Below are 12,150 nucleotides of genomic sequence, written 5' to 3'. Positions count from 1 at the left end.
ATTTTATTTATTTAATTTCTTTACAAATATATATATAAACTTCATGTTGGAATTTCATTGCTGGCAAAAATGGCAACACTGTATTTTTTATTTTTAAAGCATTTTACAGACGGCCAATAATCTAGAACCAGTTCGGAGAGAAACAGCTGATATTGACAATTTATAATTGAAGATAAATAATATAAAATAATTCAAAAAGTTAAAAGTGGTTTTCTCAATCTAATTAAAAATAATATCAAAAAACGATGAACAAATTCTACCTTTATTATCTTCTAAGGTTTTAATTGCCATATATTTTAGCTTTATCATTTATTAAGAAAAGATGCACCCATAAAAAAAATCATTAAAAAGGAAAAAGGTCATATGTGAGAAATGGTCCATTAAATTAAAGCTCATAAGTATATCTGTCGTGTGTACTATATTCTTTTAACATAAAATAATGAAACATGACCTTCTGCTCTCCATCAATTATTCGTAATTTATGAATGTTAATATTTTTGAGAAATAAATTAAGAAAACTGATTCTTTTTTTATATTTATATATATATATTTAAAATCTATACTTATATTATAAATCCGAATGTAAATCTGTCTGCCTGTCTGTCTGTTATGCATGGCTAAACTACTGAACCAGATTTATTGAAATTTGGCTTGGGGCATTGAACTCCAAAGAAGGATTTAGACTACTCTTTTACACCTAAAACTATGGGCATTAAGTGGAGATGCGAACGAATTATTTTATGAATGTTACATTTTTATTTAATTCAAATAAATTGTTGTTTAGTTCGTGTATTATCCGTACAGTTCAGTTTAATCTAATTAAATTTTAAACTGCTATTTACGTAAAGGAGTTTAGCTCAGTAGTTCTTACCATGAAAGTATATTAAGTGTCACGCAAATTCGTTTCGGATAATTGTTTACAAAACAAAAAGGAGACATGGTTACGCATGACCATCAAATGATAGTATTTAAAAATAAAACAAGGCATGAACCCAAATTATTGAGCCTTATTTTGAAACGTAAAAACTTTTTCCTTATCGCCTCTTTACGTCAACCATTATGTTATTATAGTAAAGTGAAAAGGATGCTGCGTATCGAGAGAACTAGTTTGTTCATATTGTTTTGTATAATTGACTACAAAAGTTTTATAATCGGTTGTATTTATCAAACAATTTTTATCTTTTCTGTATTAGACACATTACAAGTATGTATATTTTTATCAACATTTTAGCGAATAGAATCGTTGCAGCTATTACTAGTTTGATAAATACGGACAGTATTTTAGTATTAGGAAGGGGTTATTCGTGGGTTGCATGTTTAAAAAAATAACCTGGAAAGACTTGGAGCACTTTTCGTTTTTTTTTATTAACTAAATATAGTTAGTCTATCCTATCGAACTCTTTTATGACATAAGATAATTGACACTTGTCATGTAAATAATCTATAGTTGATATATAATGGAGGAAACAACACTACATTTTCTCGTAAAAAAAATGTATGTCTTTCATGTTGGCTTAACAACATTTTCAATTTTCCTTATTAATAGTATTATATATTTTGGATAGAAGATATTTTTTTAATAGAAAAGTAAAGAAACAACCAGACTACCAACTAAGACTTTCTTTCTCGACTGTACATTCAGGTATTTTTTACGAGGCTGGTAGGTGTGTCTGGAACGTTAATGGCGCAGGTTCGATTCTTAATCGCGTGCCTCGTGATTTGTTATTTTTTTTTCCATTACACTTACGTGGTTTTATACGCGTGTTTTTTCATTTGTGTCGAATGGAGTCGAAATGCAGTGGAATTTCGAAGTAAAGGATTAGGACGGGCCGGCGGAATCACTAATTTGTTATGGTGATCTTTATAACGATTAGTTACGTTTAGTAACAAATTCTTGTCTAATATAATGCTACTTCCTACCAATATATATCCTATTAATAATATTTGATGCGAAACTGAAAATGGATCTTTGTGTGAATGAGTACATTAAAGAAAAAAACTGTTAAATTTTACAGTATTAATCAGAGAACATACATGAGAATCAGACATAGGCTGCAATTTATAAGAATAATTGTAAGAATGCTTAGGACGTTGTAGCAAAAAAAAATTGCAAAGTATTTTGTAACCTTAAAAGATAACGTGACATATTTTAAAAGTAATTGTAAAGTATAGAATGTTACAAATCATCCCGTTTTTGTAAATTCGTTTTAAATTACGTGTTTCTAAGAAGGTTTTACTTGGTGTGGTCTTTGTGCGAGCCTGTCTGGGTACCCATGCGTCTTTTATTCTACCGTCAAAAAGACTTAGTATTGTTACCATTATATATAAGTTTCAAATCTTTGATGTATATTTATTACTGTGGGAATATCTATTGAACTAAGTGACTACTTCACATTTGAATTACAATATTTATAAATTTTTTTTAACTGCATTTGCATTAGGAAGGTTTTCAAATTTTCAATTAAATTCTACTGCACGAGGAACCAAACCATTGTCCGATTTGTTAAGCACTTGGCCGACTTATAGTATCGAGTCGCCAATTACTGCGAATCGATTCCGGAAAATCGATATAATTTGTTACGTAACTTAACGTGGACTGCCCTAACCAAAATATTTAGACGTTTGATAGATTATCATTAATGTTAATTTAAAATTTATAAATCTCTACTGCATTGATACAATGCAGTAGAGATTTATAACAGCTTTTTACCATAAATTCAAATATATATTTTTTTAATATTAGAGGGCCAGTATCGATTATTATCGTTTCGAAAAAATCGTAATGTTTTAATTTGAATTCAGTTTATGAATTATTCAATAACTAATTAAGCTATGGAAATATTTATCCGTCAATAGAACGTTCATCTAGGCCTTTGTCATGAACGAAGCGACCTTCGTTCAGTCCCCCACATTCACTCGTCAACCTAACTATTCTCGAATCGATACATTCTAACAAAGAGTCTTTACGCACTGTAAGGCCAGTGGAAATATGCGGCAGTTGTCCTTTTCCTTTGTCGACTTTTTTTTTTAAATTAAGAATGTAACGCAACTTTTTTTTAATCTACGGTAGATGATTGTGATTTTACTTCCAAAAACTGTCAGAATTATTTATTACCAACGATTCAGCGATATATCATTTGAAATGTTACAAGGTTGTATTACATGAATTTAAGATTAATTAAACGTTTGTTTTATTATCTTTATTAGTGCATTTAAATTTACAGATATAGTTTTTGTATTTTGTGAACATGACGGTATTTTAAATGTCAATCTATAATATTATTTATAAATCTGAAAGTAACGTCTGTCTGTCGATCTTTCACGACCAAACAGCTGAACCGAATTTGATGAAATTTATTATGACGCAAACTTGAACTCAAAGACAGGACATAGGCTACTTTTTGTCTAACATATGACAACCTTAACCCTAAAATGCGAGTGAATTCGCGGGGAACTACTAGTAAGTAAATAAGTTTTTACCTTAGAACAGAAAGATAATAACAACCAAGCTGTATCGTATGAAGGAATATTATATGTACGCGGCAAATATGTTAATGGCAATTGAGCCCTTAATACATCACTCATTGAACGTTGTATTTATATAGAAACTCTTTTGTAATTTCCACAAACATACATACACGATACGACTATATAATCTCAAGTGGTATTCATCTAAGATGTATTTAATAATGTAACTACTAACTAGTGAATAAAATTGACGGAGAAATGAGGCTATACCTGTTCGTGATAATTTGCCGTGAGATAGCCTGACCTATCGCCTTGGCGAAAGTCCAACAAGCCTGCGATAATCACTGTTTACGGAATGAAGCCTGTCTGAGACAACTGATGCATTGATAAGAACCTATTCATCTGGTCCTTTTGGGATTTTCTAAAATGTCTAGTTATTTGTTTTGACAGGCTTTTTTTTTAAATCATAGACATCAACTGCTACTTACAGAGCTAGAAATAAATTATTGGTATTCCTGTATACCCTTAAGGAAGTACTGTATTTATGTAATAATATATGTATGTAGTACATACTATATAATGTATGAAAAACAAAATCACAGAATTTATAATACTTTCGATCTTTGAAGTATAAATTATTTTAATTAAAATCGAAACGTTAAGCAATAAAAATGTAATTTATAAAGCATAGCGTTCACAAACATTAAACCGTAAATCGTTTAAATATATTATTAATAAATGCAAAGTTATTTAAAATCGATAAATTACAATAATATGACAGTTAATGCAATAAAGTAAATTACGAAAACCATTCATAAAGCCAAATCATATTTTATTAAAGTGGACTCATAAAAGTATCCGTAAGACATTTTAAAAAATTCAATTTGTTTTTAAGTTAACATTGTTCTAATATGTCGAATACAATTGAAAAGGAAAATGAACATATGTACATAATATAATATGAATGATGATATTAGGTCATGCCTTTGTTATAAGGCCTAACTAAAAAAATACTAAGCCAATTTACATAAAACTTATACCAGAAAAACGCGTTTCTATATGCGAAAGTAGTATTGTTACTTATCTCTTTAACTGCTGAACCAATTTTGATGATTTTTTTATGGAGATAGAAAACTTTTATTTGACCCCTTGAAACTTAGCTATATTTTAATTTTTAGTGTCTATATGACGTAGTATTTTGTATGGAAATTAAGATCTTAAACCCAGATGCGCTTAACAATTTCACCTGCTTTATTTAAGACTATTGGCGTGACAAGCGCATGACAAGACAACGAAAATCATGTTCTTTGTAAGTGTATATATCCTTGGTTACCTAAGTGAGCCGAGTCATTCAAAATGTCACATTATATTCGCTATCTCGTTGCGAATTGTGTGAAAGAATTCGCCACTTTCTTTTTATACATTTGCCGTGAATACGAGTTTGTTTTACATGATATGATTGCACGGAACGTGTCTTTGTGAAGCCGCTTTAATAAACAACGGCTTAACATATATTTTCCGACTTTCTCCTTATCCTTTATGGCAAATGATTATTTCATACAATTAAAGGGAAGTATTTAATTTTACGATCGCTATCTGGTCATCCAATTTAGACGAGAAAGCTAAGTTGTATGGGCAGGAAATAGCATTGACGTAAGATAAAGTCATCGATATCGATACGACGTTTTGCATCTGATTTTATTATATAGATGTATATAAGTGAGATTCGATTAAAAAAAAAAAGTATTCTAAATTTAAAAATATTCTTCTTTATATTTTGATTTTCTTTTTATTTGTCTTTGGTCATAGATTATCTGTGCATAGAAATAGTTCTCGATGCGCCGCGGCAACTTTAACAATGAACCCGATAGACCCTTGTTCCATTCAGTTGAAGTTACTTGAAAGTCGCTATGGACTAATAAACATTGTTCAGACTGGGCGCCCTCCAGCCAAGGTGAGGCGGTTGACCGGTTGCATTCCGTTTAAGTCATCGACTATTTTCGTTTTTATGCTTTTAAAAAATCTTTCTGATTATACCGGTGTTGTTATCTTAATACCATTAAGCGATTTCGGTAAGGTTTACCTTTGGAGACCACACGTTCAATTTTAGTGGGATAAAATCAATTTAAAACTACGTGACCATTAAAATTGTCATCTTTCGCTGCTCGCTGACTTATAAGTTACTACTACTACTATAACTAATTTAAAAAGGAAAGGTAAATATATTGATACAAATATGCCCTTTCCTTTAGCGCTTTACGCCATTCTACTTAAAACATATACTATTTAAAAAAAAATGTGAATACCAGGCGAAAGTCACAGTCTATATACATACATGATTTAAAAATACATGTGATATGTTTGTTATTTAAATGCGGAACAACAAGCTAAGCCATAACAAGTTTTTTTTTTCATTATTGACATCGTCAATCTACATTTATCTTAGATCGACACTTGCAACACCGATAGAAAAATCAGACATATTTTCAACTATAATATTTTAAATAATTTAAATGAATTTCCTAGCATCAAATTTAATAATAGTATCACGTAACGTACTCTAAATTTGCAATGTTGTGCTAATTCAAAACTATTTGCGAACGCTTGCTAAATAAACTAATTACGAAACACTAAAATTCTTATGGAAAATATCTGACGTTGAAACTTCTTTAATATTAATAATATAAATTTATAAAAGGTAATTTTTTGTGCTTAGAATTTAACGATCTTATTATATTTTATATAATAGGTAATTTCGATGGCTTATTAAAAACGCAGTGAGTTTTTAATAACACTGTTGTTTTTATTTTCTGTGAATATGCACGTTTGGGCACGAAACATTCGGCCAATGTCACGTAGACAGACATTTAAAAAAAAATATATTATTCTTGACGCGTATTCGTAATGTCAGCTGTCATCGGCAGGTGTAAATTATAACAAGCAAATTAAATTACACACTTGTAACATATTTGAAGGACATCTTTAGATTTTTTTTTTATAATCGTAGAAACACATTGGATAGAATATCGAATCTTACTCGATTATCTAATGACGTAAAATCTAATATACTGTAGTTTTAAGTGCTCTGGTTGCATTTTTGATTCATCTCGTGATGAAGAAAATCGTAATGAGCTGGCTCACATGTCTTAGATAAATTCTGGCTTATGAATAACCCGCAGTGGAAGGAGTAGAGCGAATAGAAAATTGAACCTTTTTATCAAGAGAGCAATTTTTGATAATAAAGTTACGCTAAGCAGCCACCACCTTCCGTTCAAAATGGCGCTGAGAGAAATATGAATCCTTTCAACTAAAACGTTATGGCTCTGGCTCATTAGCTCACTCACTCTTGTGCCTGTACACAGCCAGTGTACTGGCACAAGAGACATAACGTTCCTTTAAATCGGAACGTAACAATACTGATTACTGTTGTTTGGAGGTAGAATACCTTTCTAGACGAGCTTGAAAAAAGCCACCGAGTAAATTTCCCTCTTGTTTTTGCCCAACAGTAAGACATTAAAGAATAGTTAACGTGTCAAATTACGATGCTTTCAGCAAAACAAGGGAAGCGATACTTATCTTAAATTCGATTGATTTGATAAAAAATTATGTTTAAAATATTTCTCATTAATTAATCTCCCAATCGAATTTATAATTATGTTAAAAGTATATTTTACAGGAAATATCAGATTAAATTCGGTGATCTAATAAAAAACTTGTGTATACTTTTATTTAAATACTTCGTAACGAATGCAGGTCGAACTGTAATTGTAATGTTCAATTATTTGATATCAGCAACTTTCACGCCTGAGTTCGAGAACGATCTTGATTCCACTTTTGTTTCATTTATATATAGATAAGCAGTCGATCTTTTATCTTTCTTTTTTTTTAAATAATAAAGTATTGTGTCAACATTTTTAATGGACATTCGTAACACGTCGGTTTTCACCGGAGTATACGAAATTTTATACTTAAATTTTATACTCGACACTTAGTTATGGGTTAAACTTTCAATCTTTTTTCCGACTGAAAACTACGACTTTATTAATCCCCGTGGCCTTAGTCTTATCTGTTAAGAGCCGTATTAATTGTTTTTTTTTTTGTTTCAGCTGTGTATAAGAAGCAAGGGCCAATCTCAGAACTTTTAAGGTAAAAATTAAAACAATTCTTTTTAATTCGATTCATACAATGTTGTTTGCTTTAAATTAAGCAATATATGACTCTTATTAGATATTTAGATATTTTTTTAATTGATGTACAAGGTGTGAATGTTTTGTATATTTGTTATTGATAAATCAGTGTGTGTTAGTATGTTTATATGCGTGAAATATCGATGTCGATTGGGAGGGATTTGACCCCGCTTATTATAGATTAAATCATTAAAAAATATGTAATAAATAAATTCGCATACTTTTTATATTGCCTTAAATAGTATTATGTTTGCTGAAAACTTCAATTAGAATAATATCAAGTTCGATTTGAGATTTGTCCCGTAAGAACTTACATTATTTGGGCGGTGTTGAAGCCATATACAAATCCAGATTCGGTCACTGTGAAATATTTTAAAAGTATAGTACGACACAACTTAGATGTAGCGTCGGCAAATTCAATAAAACCGATTCCTGCCGATTTATGCAGTCGCTATATATAGTAAATGTAGCCGCTATAGATTCTCTCGTAAGTTCAACTCGAGAAAGCAAGTGTATGTAAATCGACGTGTCAAATTGACAAAAATATTAGGTCATATGATATTACAAGTTATTATGTTTGTGTAAAGTTCAAATAAGAAATGAATATTGATAATTTGGGATAGCGTACTTAATTCGAATGTGATCGGTTTTACGGATTTTGCCGATGCTACATCTAAGTTGTATCGTACCACCTTTACAAATAAATTATTTGACATACATGAAATGAAGACGATATCAGTTCGAATATTAGTTTAATATATTAACATAAATTCGTATTTTATGCTTTCACGCATCGTTCATCTGATTAAGTTGAAACGTACCGTCGTTGGTACTTGCTTGTAGGTTTCTGACGTTCGACCATTAACGTTTAAATGGCGCGTGAGTCTGAGAAAACTTAGACGTGTTAGTAAATCTTATATTAATATTATAAATGTGAAAGTTTGTATGTTTGAGTATTAGATACTCAATCATATAAGAACATGCATTTATAGAGAGATGGTTTAACCTGTGCACGGGTAAATCCGCGTGTGGAAGCTAGTGTATTATAATTTAAACTCATAATGCTTCTCATTTGAAGGTGATTATAGTTATCTGGTAAAATTACTAATAACATTGGAATTTAAATTTCGAATTCATTATTTAACTTTTTAAATTGCAATAATTTTGCTTTTAGTGAAAAAAGTATAAGTTTAAAAATCTCAAGTAAACTAATGTTTTTATTCAATAGCTGTACTGACTAATGGCCCACCTGATAGTAAGTCAACCAACACCATCTGACATTTACGCGTAAACCATTTTTTACATAATCTATGTGATACCTCGCGAAGTAATTATGTTATTACACTGATTCTGAGTGGGTGGTACCTACCCAGAGGGGTATGCAAAGCTCCTATTAGCAAGTGGTATTCGATTGGCTTCCTATTTCTTATTCGTTCGACGTTTTCTTTGTTTTATATTTATATAACTATACTGTCATTAGACGAGGTCGAACAAGTGTAATCTCGCATTCATATAATTATTTAATTGTTACATACACTACCTCGACCTCTAAACATCTAATAATGACGCTTAGTGAAAAAAAAGTGAACGCAAGTGACTCGTGACAAGAGTCATACAGGTTATTCTTTTTTTGAATTTGTTTTTTTTATGTCTTTTAGAGACAGCTAACTGCCAGTCCCATCGTTTCCTTTTTAACAGTACCACCACCACCAACAATAATAGTAAACTTATAATCACAACTAACTTTAACATTGCCATATCTGAGTCGGTCATGTTATTTTGAAATGTTACTTTAAAATCGTTGCGTTCAAATTTGACCTTGAAATTTTACTTTCACGGCGTCCAAAGAAGTATTTTTAAAACATATATTTAAATATGTAATTATTATGGTGACAATACAGATTTAAATAATTGTGAATTACTTATGAATGTCAAAAATTGGAATATATTATATATTGGAATAAACGCTCTTAATAATCCGTTAATAAAGTATTGCAACACTGAATCAACCCACCGGTATTTTCGTATATTTTTTATGACTGCTTGTGTCCCAACTAAACATATTCTTATTATTGGTGGTAGGGCTTTGTGCTAGCTCGTCTAGGTAAGTACTACTCGTCAGTTATTCTACCGCCAAATAACATTACTCAGTATTGTTGTGTTCCAGTCTGAAGGGTGAGTGAGCCAGTGTAACTACAGGCACTTAGTTAGTTAGTTCTTAGTTCCTAAGGTTGGTGGCACATTGATGTAAGGAATAGTTAATATTTCTTACAGCGTCATTGTCTATGGGCGATGGTGACCACTTACCATCAGGTGGCCCATATGCTAGTCCTCCAATCTATACCATAAAAAAAAGAAATGAATAAGTATATATTGATACAAAACTTATGGTATCTGAATTTCTCGGCGTATTTTTATATACATATTTATATATATATGCAAAGATTTTCTCTCGTCCGTTTGAGGTCATAATCTGAACGCAACGTATGTAAATGTATATGACCGAGTAAGATAGGTATTCGTGTCGAGACAAGGACGAAGGCCTTGATTAACACACATTGATATTATTCGCGGTTTATAATTGAACGATCTATAAAATAACAATGACACATGAACGTAACTGTTTATGTTTTACGATAACAAAACACGATACAGCTTAATTAAATTTTATGTTAAAGTGAACGCACTATTATTGTAATTGAAAAGAAAAATATTCTGACTATAGAGGTTTTATTTGTTCGATATTAAATTTAAAAAAATACAAATTTAATTAAATACAAATTCGATTTTAAAAGCATGCACAGATAAGAGAAAAACTCAAATACCACACGTAGTACCTGTCTTTTAATCTGAAGGTTATTTGGAAGATTCTCGTGGTAACAGAACCGTATTAAAGTGTAAGTATATTTGTCTGAAATAATGCCACATTTTATACATTACTAATTTTTGGCAATATATAACTAGTTTAAACACAAAACAAACTCCCCACTTTTGGGTAATAACATTATTTTTCTCCAAGACAACACTTGATACTTTGACGGTGTCATTGACCTATCGGCTTGAGGACCCGCGTTTTGTCAATCATGCCTCGGCTACCGGTATCATCATGGCTTGCTGATTTGCCTAACTCTATTTAAATTGTTTGCCAGTTTTTTGTTATGCTGCACTTCCGTTTGATGTCGGAATTTAAACGGTTTCTTTTTTTTTAAATGTTAATCTATTGTTTTCCTTCATTACTTTATGTATATCTGTGAATGTTAAATGAAAAAAGCTTTTAATTAAATAACTATACAATCTATCCTAATATTATAAATGTAAAAGTAACTCTTTCTGTCTGACGCTCTTTCACGAGCAAACCAATGAAGCGAATTTGTTGAAATTTGGTATGAAACAAACTTGAAGTCCAAGGAATCACATAGATTACTTTTCTTCTTAACACACGACAACCAACTCTCTAAAATGCGAGTGAAGCCGCGGGCGACGAATAGTGTACATAAATCCAAGTTTGCATTTTAATATTGCTGTTGATTCCGCGCTAAGGAAGCTGCGCTAGGCAGTATGGTAATAAAAGCAACCCTTGGTTTCAACTGGAGTTCGACAAGAAGCTGAAGGAAGAAGAGCACAGCTCTGGTTATCATATTTTTACCTCGAATGGGTTTTATTTTTGTTTGTTTTTATGGAATAGGTTGGCGGACAAGCATATGGGCCACCTGATGGTAAGTGGTCACCAACACCCATAGACAATGACGCTGTAAGAAATATTAACTATTCCTTACATCATCAATGTGCCACCAACCTTGGGAACTAAGATGTTATGTCCCTTGTGCCTGTAGTTACTCTGTTCAACACAAATACGACATAATATTATTACATAAGTGACCATAATGATGATGAAAGTCAACAAACCTGAGCAAAATGTTATGACCGTGATCGAGGTGCTGATTCTAGGTTTACCAACAAAGGCTCGAAGTGGACACGATTTCAGAAATAAGCTTTACTTAACGTGTTTTTTTTACTTAACATTTAATGTGATTTTACGAGTGTTTGGAAATAATATTGACGATAGTCAGTACGCTGTCCTATTCCAATGGAATTAGGAAAAAAGATAAATAAAACTTTGATTTACGTATTTCATACAATTTGCTAATACCTCAGCTATATTGTACACTAAGAGTTTATGATTGATATATCTTTGTTCAGAACAAAACACAGTTTCACTTAACAACTTATTTCCACTTTTAATGTCATTCCAAAATTCCGACACCAGTTACATCGACGTCCAAAACCCCATTTCATTTCATTCGAAAATCCATAGTGAGTATCGTAGATTGATCAAGCTCTCGACCAATGGTATCGAGGCAATTTCCTGTCAAATGTTGTATATTTGGCCTCCTTTGTAAAATTATATTGAAAATGGAATTGTGAGGAAAAATAGTAGTATCATTCGATTTTCAAATTTTACAGTAACACCAATGAGATGCAATTTTTCAATCAC

The 12,150-nt window shown here is 31.2% G+C and overlaps 1 protein-coding gene across 2 annotated transcripts in view; it reads left to right on the top strand.

Annotated features, from left to right (window-relative positions):
• LOC124532836 (zinc finger CCCH domain-containing protein 13) overlaps nucleotides 1-12,150 on the top strand; it is an 86,048-nt gene that overhangs the window by 20,942 nt on the left and 52,956 nt on the right. For both annotated transcript variants that reach the window (XM_047107938.1, XM_047107937.1), the window contains exon 2: nucleotides 7,575-7,614. The gene's annotated coding sequence lies outside the window, so the exon portion shown is untranslated. The remainder of the gene's footprint in view (nucleotides 1-7,574; nucleotides 7,615-12,150) is intronic.

Source organism: Vanessa cardui, chromosome 10 (assembly GCF_905220365.1).
Source record: "Vanessa cardui chromosome 10, ilVanCard2.1, whole genome shotgun sequence".
NCBI lineage: Eukaryota > Metazoa > Arthropoda > Insecta > Lepidoptera > Nymphalidae > Vanessa > Vanessa cardui.
The sequence above is the reverse complement of the archived record's forward strand: the minus strand, read 5'-3'. Positions and strand labels throughout refer to the sequence as shown.